Source organism: Lycium barbarum, chromosome 5 (assembly GCF_019175385.1).
Source record: "Lycium barbarum isolate Lr01 chromosome 5, ASM1917538v2, whole genome shotgun sequence".
In the NCBI taxonomy this organism is placed as follows: domain Eukaryota; kingdom Viridiplantae; phylum Streptophyta; class Magnoliopsida; order Solanales; family Solanaceae; genus Lycium; species Lycium barbarum.
In genome coordinates, this window is record NC_083341.1 from 130,956,873 (window position 1) to 130,972,563 (window position 15,691).

Below are 15,691 nucleotides of genomic sequence, written 5' to 3' on the forward strand. Positions count from 1 at the left end.
TTTACCAGAAGAGCTAATAATACTCTTTCCCCCTGAAAAGCAGGGGAAGAATACACAAGGAAGCCTCTGTTCATTTCTTAATAATCAGGTTATACTCTGTTGGTCTTCAGTGCGGATGTTTGTGTACAAGTTAGTCGGAATCAGTTATATGAATCCTTGATATACATTTTACTTCATCTGGACCTGTTTCATTCTGATACTCAACAATATCAAGTTCTCGTCACATTCTAGACATATTCATATCTAATTATACATAAAAAGACTTATACCAAACCAAGTTCTTAACGCAATTGTTATCAGGATTCGGGTTTATGCAGACGATTGTAATTCTGGTAACAACATAGAACTACAAGTCTGATACCAAATATAACAGACATGATGGAGAAAGCAAAAACGATTATTGTTCAACTTCGACAAACAAGAAAGATAAGTAATGTATCATAATAAACATCAAAAACAGTAAATGTCAAGGCTTCATCGTTTCGATCCATCCAGTCTGCAAGTACGGATTAGTGTTCAACACTAGCTTCCACTTCCTGAAATTCAATAGTACAAAGCAAGTTAAGATTACATCTGACAAAAGTTAAGGTAAACAACAGTAGTAAGCACTACAAAAATAGCCATCTAGTTTAAGCAAAAGCAACAATATACACGCAAGCGAATCATTTCTCAATGTAAAAGGATGTTCAATCAACTGGTTAGCAATGAAACTGAACAGATACATTCAGCTAAAATCCTTAACTGACATCTAAGCAGCACTATGTTGAAACTTCAAACCTACTACAACTCTAACTCACCGTGATAAACACATCAGTTCTGTTCTATTTTTGGGTATAAGTCAAAAGTATATCATGAATAATGTACAGATTTTCATCATCTGGACGCCTTTTGAAAAAGCTTACAAGATTTTTTCCATAACCTACAGATCTCCAAATCTCATTCTGTTGTGCATATAGTTCAGAATGTATCACTTTAGACATTCATATGCTCTCTCAAAATCCAGTTCTCACAACAATTTCCCTGAAGATTTCTTAGCGGCTACGACAGCCTCATAGCCAAAGGTCATATCTATTAGGACTGCATAAGGATATATCTTCTTCCCACAACCACGTACTGGCGTCAATTTCCTTACTAGCTTATTTTCTATTTCCTTTGTTCCATTCCATATGATACTCTTTTCATTTTTGGTCTATTAGTATTAACCCGCGGGATGCACGGACAATATTTGAAAACTAGTGAATATGTTTGCGCTTCGTGCGATTATAAACGAATTAGTAAAACCTACAAAATGATCGACAATATGAGAAAGAAAATGGTCATAACAACATACATTTGGGTTAATGCATACACAAGTTCATACATTTGGGTTACGACGAAAGATTCAAAAGGAGCATTATAACAAATAAAGGATTTGAAATTACGTAAATCTGATTTTATAACTACAAATAATCATAGAAATATTTGCCCCTCTATTATTGAAAAAAGTTTAATATTGCCTCTGTTAAACTATCAGTCAATATATGCCCTTAATGTTATTCTATGGGTTTATATATTACCCTTAAAGTTATAAAAGTTGCTCACATTGGCCCTTCCTCCATTAACCCCATCCATTTTAGCTAAACGGCATGCCAACTCACCACACCAGCCCTTCTTCTTCCACCACTATCCAAAATCACCAACACCTTCACCATATATATACCATCACTACCAAAATATACCATCTAACATTAGACATTATTAAGATATTTCTTGTATATTCACGTGTTAATAAAAACGTATATATTAATTACATTATGACAAGGATCCAAACCTCTGATATGGTAATCTCACTCTCTCATTATTATTGCTGATTTCATTCCTAAAACGCTGTGCAAGACAACAAATTTTATATCCATATTGCTGTATCTTATATTGAAAAACAATATACGACCACCTAATAACTTTTTCTTTTGTGAATTACGACAGGATAAAAAAGGAGAAATTGCTAAGAACTACAAGCTATACAAGCAAATGTGATGTATGGATTCATATAGACTCAATATTTTGTCACCTTATCAGGAAACACATATTCAATGCCTTGTCCTATATTTGACAAAAAAAAAAAAAAAGTGCAAAAAGAGCATACCAGCTAAACTAAGTGACTGTCAGGTTTCATGGTTACAACGTTCCCAGTCAGATATCGATAGGGGATTAACAAGGCTCTCTACATAGATTTTTGCAGCAAAGTATCCCTTAACATCATCAGCAAGCTCTAGTTGTCTGGTTGAACCAACATATATCATGTTAAATGGGAGCCAAAAGTAAAATTTTACCCTTATTTGACTCTCGAACATGTATAGAGAATGTGTGAATGGGTGAACACATGTACAACCAAGCATTTTGAGTATGTTTGATGATGAACAATTTTGTCCAAGATATGTCAACTCCACAATCCTTCATAATCCACACATCATAAGTAGTAGTATCTAGACGGCAAGTATAAAGCAGAGAAAGATCACTTCCTACAACTCCTAGTATGAAATGAGAATCGACTTCTCCACAACTAGGAAGCTTCAACCTTCCCCACGTCTCGTCTGCTAAATCAAAAGAAATGATGTCGCACACTTTGTAGTTACCAAACCCAGTAGAGGAAACCCAATAAAGCTTCCCATTGACAAATTTACCCAAAGAATTTACTAGAAAGATGTCCTGAAGCTCATGCACTGTTCACCAAGAACCAGTCCTCAAACTGTAAATGTTGACCACACTGGAAATGTTGAACAGACTATCATACGAAGAATTACCATTATAATCGATAACTACTACTTTATAATCGTCACGAGACTCATCATATCCAAAACCATGTCTGCTATAGAATGAAGAGACTTGTAGCGTAGGTAATTCCTTTGACTTCCTAATTGTGGGGTTCTATAGAAATGCTTCCAGTGTCTGATTGAACAAAAAAATCAATCCATTGGAGGAACCCACAATCCAAGTAAGAAAAGTAGGGTTTTCCACGGGAGAATCCATGTCAAATAGCTCAGTGCTCTTTTATTTACAAAACAAGGAAGGGAGACTGTGAGGACCCACAGCAGGTGTTAACACATACATGCAACTGTGAACCCCCTGTGCCAGCCACTTGCGACTGGACACACATGCATGCTTGACATGACATGACATACTTGGGTATTGTATGAGCAAGAGATACAGACGATTCGATATACGCTGCAGCGGCTGGTATCGAACCTGTGACCTCTCCCCTTTTGTTCTCCCTAAGGAGACGTCTCTCACCAGTTGTTGCCGTCATTCTAAGCTAAAGATCGAACTTGGGGATGTTGATTTCGTGGTGACTACTCATAAAAGGTAATGTTTCTACTCCCTAATCATTTATAGTTGTGAATTGATGAATTCTTGGAAGAAAAATAAATGGGTTTGATAGAGAGAATTATATGAACTATGCTAGAGTTGTTGGATTGTTGACTTGGGATTGTTGTATTCATATGGGTGATGAAGAATGATGTTAATTACATCTAATTTAGATTGTAGAAGTAGTTAGAAGTAATAGAATGGGGATTGGGTGAAGAAAACACCATTAATGAGGGTTATAGAGCTTCATACCCACCATGTGTTTGATAAAATGCTTAGATGAACAAAGCATGGATATTGTTGCTAATATAGAATCCCTATGACCTGTATTGCTATAGATTGAAGTTGAAGGGATTGAAGGACATTGTGATACGCTCAAAAGCGGGAAGTTAATGTATGTAGAACTTCCATCCACATGTGGGAATCTCTACGTTCTTCCCCATGATCCATTTCGTAAAATCCATGAAGTTCGAATCCTAGGGCATTAAACCCAACATATTAGTAGCCCGAAATTATGTATGTATGTACGTGAATTTTGTATCTATGTTCGTTATTGTATTCCTACTCTTCCATTACGGATATTAGGTGTAACACCCCACATTTTAGGACTGAGTTTAAGCTCATATCATTAGAGTTCTAGTGGAAACATGGAAGGTTTGAACGTTTTGCGAAAATGGTTGATAGGCCTATTTCGGGCAGCGATAACTCCTTGATCGGTTTGGAATTTTGGAAGGTACTATCAATGAAGTTGTAGTATGTAGAAATACCTTTCTAACGATATAAGGATCAAGCCAATCAGAGATCGGAGCAAGGAGATATGATCGTCTCAATATGGCTAATAGTAAGGCACTTGAAATCCTATAGAATCGGCTAAGTTTTTGATACGTCTGACTTCCAGTCAAATTTCATGAAAATCCGTTGGGAATTTGAGAAACCTTCCTGGATGAAAGTTGTAGCCCTTTGAAATAGCTTTCCAACGGTATCTTACGGGGGTCAAACGGACATCTGTACAAAGAGTTATGCCCATTTTACTGAAGCCTGTTCGCTGGAAATTCTGCCAGCGTAACGGCGACGTTACGGGCCGTATTTCGTGTTACGGTCCGTAACAGTGGACCGTAACGTCCCGAAAATTTCCAGAAACTCACTGGAAAGTTTCACCAAGATACGGTACCAAGTTACGGTCCGTATCTCGTGTTACGGGACCGTAACAGTGACCGTATCTTGGTCCGTATATACGTTTCGGGTCACCTGACTTCGGGAGGCCATAACCCTATCATAACTTGGGAATTTGGGAAAACTCAAAGAACGAAAGTTGTAGATAATTGAAAAACCTGTCCAACCATAGGTTGTGGGTTCACAGGAGACGTCGGGATAAGAAGATATGGACGTTTTAAGACAGATAGGTCCCAACCCGTTTTCAAGTTGGGTCAACCCATTTTCCCCTTGGTATATAAAGAAAATATTACCCTAACAGCCCAGTTTTCCTCCAAAACTCAGATTTTAGAGAGAGGAAGTGAGAGAGAAGGGAAATTAGAGAGAGAAAGTAGAAAATCAACCAAGTTTAAGGCCCCGAATCCCAAAGCTCGTGAAGGAAAAAGTGTAGTACAAGTCGTTGTCGTCATTTTAAGCCCAAGATCGGACTTGGGGGTGTTGATTTCGTGGTGACTACCCAAAAGATAATATTTCTACTCCCCAATCATTTATAGTTATGAATTGATGAATTCTTGGGAGTATAATAATTGGGTTTGTTGAAGATGATTATATGAACTATGTTAGAATTGTTGGATTGATGACTTGGGATTGTTGTATTCATATGGATTATGAAGATTGATGTTAATTTCATCTAATTGAGACTGTAGAAATTGTTAGAAGTAAAAGAATGGGGATTTGGTGAAGAAAACACCATTAATGGGGGTTATAGAGCTTCATGCCCACTAAGTGTTTGATAAAATGCTTAGATGAACAAAACATGGATATTGTTGCTAATATAGAATCACTATGACTTGTATGCTATAGATTGAAGTTGAAGGGGGTGAAGGACATTGTGATACGCCCAAAAGCGGAAGGTTAAGGTATGTAGAACTTCCATCCACATGTGGGAACTTCTATGTTCTTCCCCATGATCCGTTTAGTAAATTCTATGAAGTTCAACTCCTAGGGCATTAAACCCAATGTATTGGTAGCCCGTAATTATGTATGTATGTATGTACATGAATTCCGTATATATGTTCGTTATTGTGTTCCTAAACCTCCATTTCGGACATTAGGAATCCTAGCTTAATCCATGAATCATGAATTCTTCCTCATGTGTTCTCATGATGTTTATATGAAATTGTAAAATGTTATTTTACAAATTACAAGCATGTTTTCAAGTCAGCTACAAACGTATGATTATGCATTATGGTATTTCTCATGATCAAGTTTACAAGTTATTTCATGAAAATATGTTTACAAGTCCTTTCGTGAAATCATGATTTCAAGACAAGTACAAGTTAATTCACTAAAGTCATGGGCTTCTTAGCCAACTATATTATTTTCATGTTCGGGAGTTGTAATAATACCGAGAATGCTCAGATAGCCTGAAACTACGTATGCCAACGTAGGATAAGAATCGCTCCGCCCAGTAGGACGATTCCTTTATATGTTCCCCATTGAGGGATTTGGATCCATTCATGTTATGTTCATGTCTCGTGCCCCGACAAGGTACGAGATGGCTTAGCTGATCGGGCAGAGATCAGACTCCACGCTCCTCCCCGTGGTGGTTTATGTCGGTATTACAGATTATTACAGATTATTACAGATTATTACAGATTACTACAGACTACCTCATGCTTCCAGTACGCAGTTTCAGTTTTAAATTTCATGATTTTGTACTCATGCTCATGCTCATGTTCATGTCCAAGTTTTCAGTTTCAGTTCTTACTATGTTATTCCATGTTCCATGTTGTTTCTTCCGGTTGCTTTACATACCAGTACATTCAATGTGCTGACGTCCCCTTTTTATTGCCCGGGGGCCTGCATTTCACGATGCAGGTACTGATATACAGGATGACACATCTGCTCAGTAGGACAGCATTCGTATCAGCTTATTTGTGAGCCCCATCTCATTCGGGGTTTAGTCAACTTTTATCTTATGATTAGTTATGCATCTAAAGGTATGCTGGGGGCCTTGTCCCAGTAAGTATGTTTTTCAGTCAGACTCATGATAGAGGTTTCATAGACTAGAACAGACAGTTATGTCATGTCAGATAATCGAAGTCGCATAGCCATTTTGGCTCACTCATGTTTAAACAAGTACTTTATTAAGTATTATGACTTATTATGTTTTATAAAGGCTCATCATGCATTCACATTATATTCCGCTTATGTTATGCTTCATGATGATTCAGCAAGTCATGTGGTTCGCTCGGTCACATGTAGTCAGGCACCGAGTGCCGTGTTACGTCTAGGCCATGGTTCGGGGCGTGACAAAGCTTGGTATCAGAGCCTAGGTTCAAGTGTCTTAGGGAGTCTATGAAACCGTGTCTAGTGGGGTCACTTTTATATGTGTGTGCGCGCCACACATATAAACAGTTGACCACCAAGACATTCAGGATTGTCTCATTTCTTTCTACTCTAGATCGTGCCATGAAGCTTAGAGCAATAAGAAACTTCTCTTCCTCTCGAATTACGTAAGTTTCGAATGCGCAGGAGATGAACAGAAAATTCAAGGTCCAAGTAAGGATGTTTACCCATAGGGGTACAATTGTGCAGTACTTACTGGTAACGAATGAGACTTCAAGTGCTATTGAAAGTTGAATACAAGGTAAGTTGCTAGAGAAGGGGTGTAGTGGAATGAATGGTATGTTGAATGATAATGATGTTCTTGAAAAAGGAGAATGGAAAATAAACAAGAAAGTGTAACAGGTACAGTTTGAGTTGGACATATGAGGTAAGTTCATCATTTCTATACTGTTGTCGAAATTGGGAGCCCTGTGTGGCTACGATATGATATGATATATGTATATATGTTGGCCTTGTGAGGCATTGTTGGTATTTTCTGCGTGCAGGTTTTGGGATAGTAAGAAATACATAGGAAACTCTGCCAAATGTTTTCCTAGAAATAGAAGGAGAATAAGATATAAATTAATAATATGTCTGGAAAAGCCATGTCAACAGTAATGATAAGATTTGACTAAGTTACGAGTACGGCTGACCTTGACAAATATAATTTGATTTCCTATTCAGATGAACACCTTGAGTGGGTGACAGTTCGAATACATCCGAATGTGTGTTAGAAAGCAAGGGCTTAAGTTAAGTTCAGAGTAGAGTGATTAGTGGAAGAAGAAATCAGCTAAGCCGTAAAAGAGCAAACTACAGAAGAATAGCCTTTAAGAGTTGTCAAAAAGGGGTTGTCCTAATATTTACAGTGTGAGCAGAGTTAAGTCGTTAAGATGGAGTATGCCAGTTATGAATACAGTAGCAACCCGTTCATGTAAGTAAATTTAGTTTTTCCCCATGAGAAATTGCTCAGATGTGAGTCAAAAAAAAATAAAAAAATCGTCAGTGTTGTAGAATACAAAGAAATTACAGAAGATAAGAAATGTTAATTGCAATCCCATCAGAAGAGAAGAATTTATAAGTATAAGATGTTAGCCTTGGTCTAAGGGGGAGATGCATAAATCGCTAGTAAGTCCAGCGAGATAATTGAAGACCTGAATGGTTAGTATGAGATATGAAGAACCTCAGTTCAGTTAAGTTGGCATAATGAGATAGTCTCCATGAGGAATATGCCTCATCTTAGAGGAAACCCGAAGTGAGTAGAATGATCGTCGAACGAATCGTGTCAAGTTCAATCACTATCGATTAGGCGATCACAGAAAAGCTATAAGATCATGCCCAATTATATGTCAAAAGGGTAGTGCCATTGCACAAGACTCTAATCTTTAAGGTTCTAGTGAAAGACTTAGCACACAACAGTACTATGAGTATTTTAGGAAATATCTCAAAAAAAAAAATAAAAAAAATCAAGTATGGGAAGTACCACTCATGATTTAGGCAGACAAGAGAACTAAGGTGAAAGAATTTCACTACTTCTCCAAGCTAGGAATTCGACTTTCAGACTCCGAAGTGGGTGGAGTTATTGCCCAAAACATGGCATTCCTGCTTGGTCATTTAAGTTAGAGAGAAGCAGTTTGGTTATTCCTACTTGCTGCAGATGAAAGAGGGGATTCACGAATAGAAAGTCTTAGCTTTTGAACAGGAGGGAGATAATGGTACCTTGAGATATCGAGGCAGATTATGCGTTCCAGATGTTGATGGGCTTAGAGAGCGAATCATGTTAGAAGCTCACAACTCTAGGTATTCCATTTACCCAGGTTCCACTAAGGTGTATCATGATATTAAGGATATTTACTGGTGGAACGATATGAAGAAGGATGTGGCAGATTTTGTAGCTAAGTGCCCGAATTGTCAACAGGTGAAAGCCGAACACCAGAGGCCTGGTGGCTTGGCTCAGAATGCTGATATTCCTGTATGGAAATGGGAAATGATCAATATGGGCTTTGTATCAGGTCCACCTCGTTCAGCTAGGAGGTATGATTTAATTTCGGTGATTGTGGACAGACTTACGAAGTCAGCGCACTTCTTGCCAGTTAAGACCACAGATTGAACAAGAAGATTATGCCAAGTCATATGTTAATGAAATTTCCGGATTGTATGGGACCCTAGTGTCCATTATTTCAGATTTTGGTGCTCAGTCACAGCGAACTTCTGAAAATCCTTTCAGAAAGGATTTGGGTACGAAGGTGAACCTTAGCACAACTTTTCATCCTCAGACAAATGTTCAGACAGATACGCTATTCAGATCTCATGTTATGATATTTATGCTAGTTCAATACTCAGATATTTATGTCAGCTTAGTACTCAGGTATCAGTCCAGTACTCACGTATTTATGCCAGCTCAGTATTCAGCTAATCCAGTATTCAGTTAGCTCAGTATTCAGTCAGCCAGTCTTCAGTCAGTTCAATAGACATTCAATTTAGTATCTCAGCAGTTTAGTAGTCACGTATTCATTCAGTTCAGTAACCATGTGTCCTTGATTTCGATGGTAATTGGGATGACCACCTGCCTCTTATTGAGTTTACTTACAAAAATAACTACCATGCTAGTATTGGGATGGCTCTATTTGAAGCTCTGTATGGGCGAAGGTGTAGATCACCAATTGGTTGGTTAGAAGTGGGTGAAGCATAGTTGTTAAGATCAGATTTGGCTTACCAAGTTATAGAGAAAGTCAAGTTGATACAAAAGCGTTTGAAAATGACGCAGAATTTCCAGAAATTTTACACAAATGTGAGACAGAAGAGATTTATGATGAAGCACCAAGAATTGGAGGTATGTAAGCTTTCTTTTCATGCTTTTGGTCGTGTGTGGCCAATTTATAATGCTATTGTGATGTAGCCCTGTGAGGCAATGATATTATGGGCTGTTGTGACAGGTTGGTAGTGCCATATTACAGGGGAAACTCTGGCGAAATTTTTGTAGAATCCTGAATGTTATCATTTGGGGACGTATGTTCCAACAGAGGGGGAGGATGTTACACCTTGGAAATTTCTCCGTTAGCATACCGCGAATAGACCCACGAAGGGTATGACGTATACGACATGTTGATGAGTAAGGAGTAATATTTAATGATTCTAAATGAGATTTCAAAGACATTTGAGGTAGGAGACGAAAGTTGTTAAGGAAAGCAAGGTATACGTTGTGTGTCGGGCAAGAATTACGAGTATCGACATAATGATGGCTTAATGACATTTTGGAGAGGAGTTATAATGTCCCTTATGTATTCCTGCCTCACGTTTAATGTTCGAGTTCATGTATTCGCTATTCATGTCTCATGTTTGGGCACTGATGTTTTCAAGAAACTATGTCATGTCAGTTTTCATGCCCCATGTCATGCTATGTCTCATGTTCCACGCTCATGTCAGCTATCCAGTGCCCATGTTCATGTCTCAGTATTCACGTTTCCATGTAACCATGTCATGTTAATTCAGTCTCCATGTTTCATGTCATGTTTCCTTCACGTTCATGTAATCAAGCCATGTCTAGCCATATTCTTAACCATGACCCATCATTCGAGGACGAATGATCCCAAGGGGGAGATATTGTAACACCCCGCATTTTAGGACTGAGTTTAAGCTCATATCATTAGAGTTCTAGTGGAAACATGGAAGGTTTGAACGTTTTGCGAAAATGGTTGATAGGCCTATTTCGGGCAGCGATAACTCCTTGATCGGTTTGGAATTTTGGAAGGTACTATCAATGAAGTTGTACTATGTAGAAATACCTTTCTAACGATATAAGGATCAAGCCAATCAGAGATCGGAGCAAGGAGATATGATCGTCTCAATATGGCTAATAGTAAGGCACTTGAAATCCTATAGAATCGGCTAAGTTTTTGATACGTCTGACTTCCAGTCCAATTTCATGAAAATCCGTTGGGAATTTGAGAAACCTTCCTTGATGAAAGTTGTAGCCCTTTGAAATATCTTTCCAACGGTATCTTACGGGGGTCAAACGGACATCTGTACAAAGAGTTATGCCCATTTTACTGAAGCCTGTTCGCTGGAAATTCTGCCAGCGTAACGGCGACGTTACGGGCCGTATTTCGTGTTACGGTCCGTAACAGTGGACCGTAACGTCCCGAAAATTTCCAGAAACTCACTGGAAAGTTTCACCAAGATACGGTACCAAGTTACGGTCCGTATCTCGTGTTACGGGACCGTAACAGTGACCGTATCTTGGTCCGTATATACGTTTCGGGTCACCTGACTTCGGGAGGCCATAACCCTATCATAACTTGGGAATTTGGGAAAACTCAAAGAACGAAAGTTGTAGATAATTGAAAAACCTGTCCAACCATAGGTTGTGGGTTCACAGGAGACGTCGGGATAAGAAGATATGAACGTTTTAAGACAGATAGGTCCCAACCCGTTTTCAAGTTGGGTCAACCCATTTTCCCCTTGGTATATAAAGAAAATATTACCCTAACAGCCCAGTTTTCCTCCAAAACTCAGATTTTAGAGAGAGGAAGTGAGAGAGAAGGGAAATTAGAGAGAGAAAGTAGAAAATCAACCAAGTTTAAGGCCCCGAATCCCAAAGCTCGTGAAGGAAAAAGTGTAGTACAAGTCGTTGTCGTCATTTTAAGCCCAAGATCGGACTTGGGGGTGTTGATTTCGTGGTGACTACCCAAAAGGTAATATTTCTACTCCCCAATCATTTATAGTTATGAATTGATGAATTCTTGGGAGTATAATAATTGGGTTTGTTGAAGATGATTATATGAACTATGTTAGAATTGTTGGATTGATGACTTGGGATTGTTGTATTCATATGGATTATGAAGAATGATGTTAATTTCATCTAATTGAGACTGTAGAAATTGTTAGAAGTAAAAGAATGGGGATTTGGTGAAGAAAACACCATTAATGGGGGTTATAGAGCTTCATGCCCACTAAGTGTTTGATAAAATGCTTAGATGAACAAAACATGGATATTGTTGCTAATATAGAATCACTATGACTTGTATGCTATAGATTGAAGTTGAAGGGGGTGAAGGACATTGTGATACGCCCAAAAGCGGAAGGTTAAGGTATGTAGAACTTCCATCCACATGTGGGAACTTCTATGTTCTTCCCCATGATCCGTTTAGTAAATTCTATGAAGTTCAACTCCTAGGGCATTAAACCCAATGTATTGGTAGCCCGTAATTATGTATGTATGTATGTACATGAATTCCGTATATATGTTCGTTATTGTGTTCCTAAACCTCCATTTCGGACATTAGGAATCCTAGCTTAATCCATGAATCATGAATTCTTCCTCATGTGTTCTCATGATGTTTATATGAAATTGTAAAATGTTATTTTACAAATTACAAGCATGTTTTCAAGTCAGCTACAAACGTATGATTATGCATTATGGTATTTCTCATGATCAAGTTTACAAGTTATTTCATGAAAATATGTTTACAAGTCCTTTCGTGAAATCATGATTTCAAGACAAGTACAAGTTAATTCACTAAAGTCATGGGCTTCTTAGCCAACTATATTATTTTCATGTTCGGGAGTTGTAATAATACCGAGAATGCTCAGATAGCCTGAAACTACGTATGCCAACGTAGGATAAGAATCGCTCCGCCCAGTAGGACGATTCCTTTATATGTTCCCCATTGAGGGATTTGGATCCATTCATGTTATGTTCATGTCTCGTGCCCCGACAAGGTACGAGATGGCTTAGCTGATCGGGCAGAGATCAGACTCCACGCTCCTCCCCGTGGTGGTTTATGTCGGTATTACAGATTATTACAGATTATTACAGATTATTACAGATTACTACAGACTACCTCATGCTTCCAGTACGCAGTTTCAGTTTTAAATTTCATGATTTTGTACTCATGCTCATGCTCATGTTCATGTCCAAGTTTTCAGTTTCAGTTCTTACTATGTTATTCCATGTTCCATGTTGTTTCTTCCGGTTGCTTTACATACCAGTACATTCAATGTGCTGACGTCCCCTTTTTATTGCCCGGGGGCCTGCATTTCACGATGCAGGTACTGATATACAGGATGACACATCTGCTCAGTAGGACAGCATTCGTATCAGCTTATTTGTGAGCCCCATCTCATTCGGGGTTTAGTCAACTTTTATCTTATGATTAGTTATGCATCTAAAGGTATGCTGGGGGCCTTGTCCCAGTAAGTATGTTTTTCAGTCAGACTCATGATAGAGGTTTCATAGACTAGAACAGACAGTTATGTCATGTCAGATAATCGAAGTCGCATAGCCATTTTGGCTCACTCATGTTTAAACAAGTACTTTATTAAGTATTATGACTTATTATGTTTTATAAAGGCTCATCATGCATTCACGTTATATTCCGCTTATGTTATGCATCATGATGATTCAGCAAGTCATGTGGTTCGCTCGGTCACATGTAGTCAGGCACCGAGTGCCGTGTTACGTCCAGGCCATGGTTCGGGGCGTGACATTAGGAATCCTAACTTAATCCATGAATCATGAATTCTTCCTCATGTGTTCTCATTATGTTCATATGAAACTTATGATTTTATTTTGCAAGTTACAGCCATGTTTTCAAGTCAATTACACATATATGATTATGAACTATTGTTATTACTCATGAATCAAGAATATGTTTACAAGCTATTTCATGAAACCATGTTTATAAGTTATTTCGTGAAATCATTATTACAAGATAAGTACAAGTTAATTCACAAAAATCATGGGCTTCTTAGCCAACTATATTATGTTAATGTTTTTGGGAGTTGCACGAATTACCGAGAAGGCTCAGATAGCCTGAAACTATGTAGCCACCATAGGACAAGGATCGCTCCGCCTAGTTAGGACGATACCTTAATTTTACACTGAATGGATCCATCAGGTACGTTACCACCTTATACCCTGGCAAGGTATAGGGGCTATGCTGGTCCGGCGAGGTACCAGACTCCACATATCCACGTGGTGATATCATGTGTCGGTTTATAAAATGCTCTCTCTACTTATCATGTTTTTACTTATGTTATATATATACGTATGTACACATGCTCATGTTCATGTCCAGGTTTTCAGTTTCAGTTCTTATCATGTTATTCTATGTTCCATGTTGTTTCTTTCGGTTACTTTACATACCAGTACATTCAATGTGCTGACGTCCCCTTTTATTGCCCGGGGGCCTGCATTTCACGATGCAGGTACGGATTTACAGGACGACGCTTCTGCTCATTAGGATTTGCACGTACCAGCTTATTGGTGAGCCCCATCTCATTCGGGGTTTAGACATTGTATTTCTTTATTTAGATTTGCATGTAAAGGTATGCTGGGGGCCTTGTCCCAGTAAGTATGTTTTCCAGTCAGACTCATGATAAAGGTTTCATAGACTAGACAAGTCAGTTATGTCATGTTAGACATTTGGAGTCGTATAGCCATTTTGGCTCACTCATGTTTAAACGAGTATTTTATTAAGTATTATGACTTACCATGTTTTATAAAGGCTCATCATGCATTCACGTTATAATCCGCTTATGTTATGTATCATGATGATTTAGCAAGCCATGTGGTTCGCTCGGTCACATGCAGTCAGGCACCGAGTGCCGTGTTACGTCCAGGCCATGGTTCGGGGCGTGACAGAGACAACAAAATTGGAAATTTGTTTCGAGGCCTCGAAACAAAACTCTATGATGGATGCATCCTTTGTCATTAGCTGTTAATTTCAGATGGGTCTTCACAAAATCCGGGTTGGAGATTAGTTGAAGCCATGATTTTGAAACACACGTGAATTTCAACAACGAATTCGGGGGCAACTTTAAGACGATCTCTGTGATGATTTCATCGGGAAGAATAGGGATCATTAATTTGAGCTGCTGATTTCAGATGGGGATGTTGTAAGAAATCAGACCAGGGATTCAGTGAATATTGTAGGAGTGGAAGACCTTAGCATCATATAAGTCAAAATATTACTATTTAAAAAATTTTAGGTCTCCAACAAGGATTTGGGTCCTTTTCTCAATGATGAGTTACGACATTTCATAGTTTTGATGATTTGATAAACATGCCAAGAACTTGGTCCTTGATCAGGTTCCCTGAGCACTGTACGTTACATGACAGCTGTAAAGCTGTGGCACTATTCTGTCAGGCCTTACCACGGCAGCACAGCTGCAAGCTTGCTAAGAGCAAAAGACCAGTGTAACGTCTCTATCCAGGTCACATGCCTCTCATATGATCCTTACATGCTCTTGTTGACACCCAATTTTGTCCCTCCTTTATTTCAATTTATTTCTTTGAGCTTCTAAACTTACTGACGAGCTAAACACTTTATTTTCACTATTTTACTATCAACATTACTAGTATTACTTTATCACAAATTTTAAATGGCTCGTCATCATTTTATTTTTGGACTTTGTACTCGTTAAATTAATTATACTTTATCAAGTTTTTTATTTTTTACATATTATCACTAATTATCATAGTATACATTGTACTAGTTATTAAGTTAAAAGCCCAAAGAATAATTAAATAAAGGCGGAAGGACTAATATTTTTCAGCCAAATTAATGGCCCAAAATACAAACACAATATTTTCAACCCAACCATCCCATACTTTAATTAATTAGACCAGCCCATATCTCAACAGATCAGCCCACTACCATTTCCATTCGGTCCAGCCCACACCGCATGACCCGACTGGCCCAACCTCTTATTTTCTCCTTTACCCTAATCTTTCCCTCTCCCCTTCCTTTCTCTCTTTCTCCTCAATCCCTTCTCAGCCGCCCCTCTCTCTTCTCCTCACGCT

The 15,691-nt window shown here is 38.4% G+C and overlaps 1 pseudogene; it reads right to left on the reverse strand.

Annotated features, from left to right (window-relative positions):
* Positions 1-1,919: 1,919 nt before the first annotated feature.
* LOC132641581 (F-box protein CPR1-like) lies at positions 1,920-14,751 on the reverse strand (annotated as a pseudogene).
* Between the last annotated feature and the right edge of the window lie 940 nt (positions 14,752-15,691).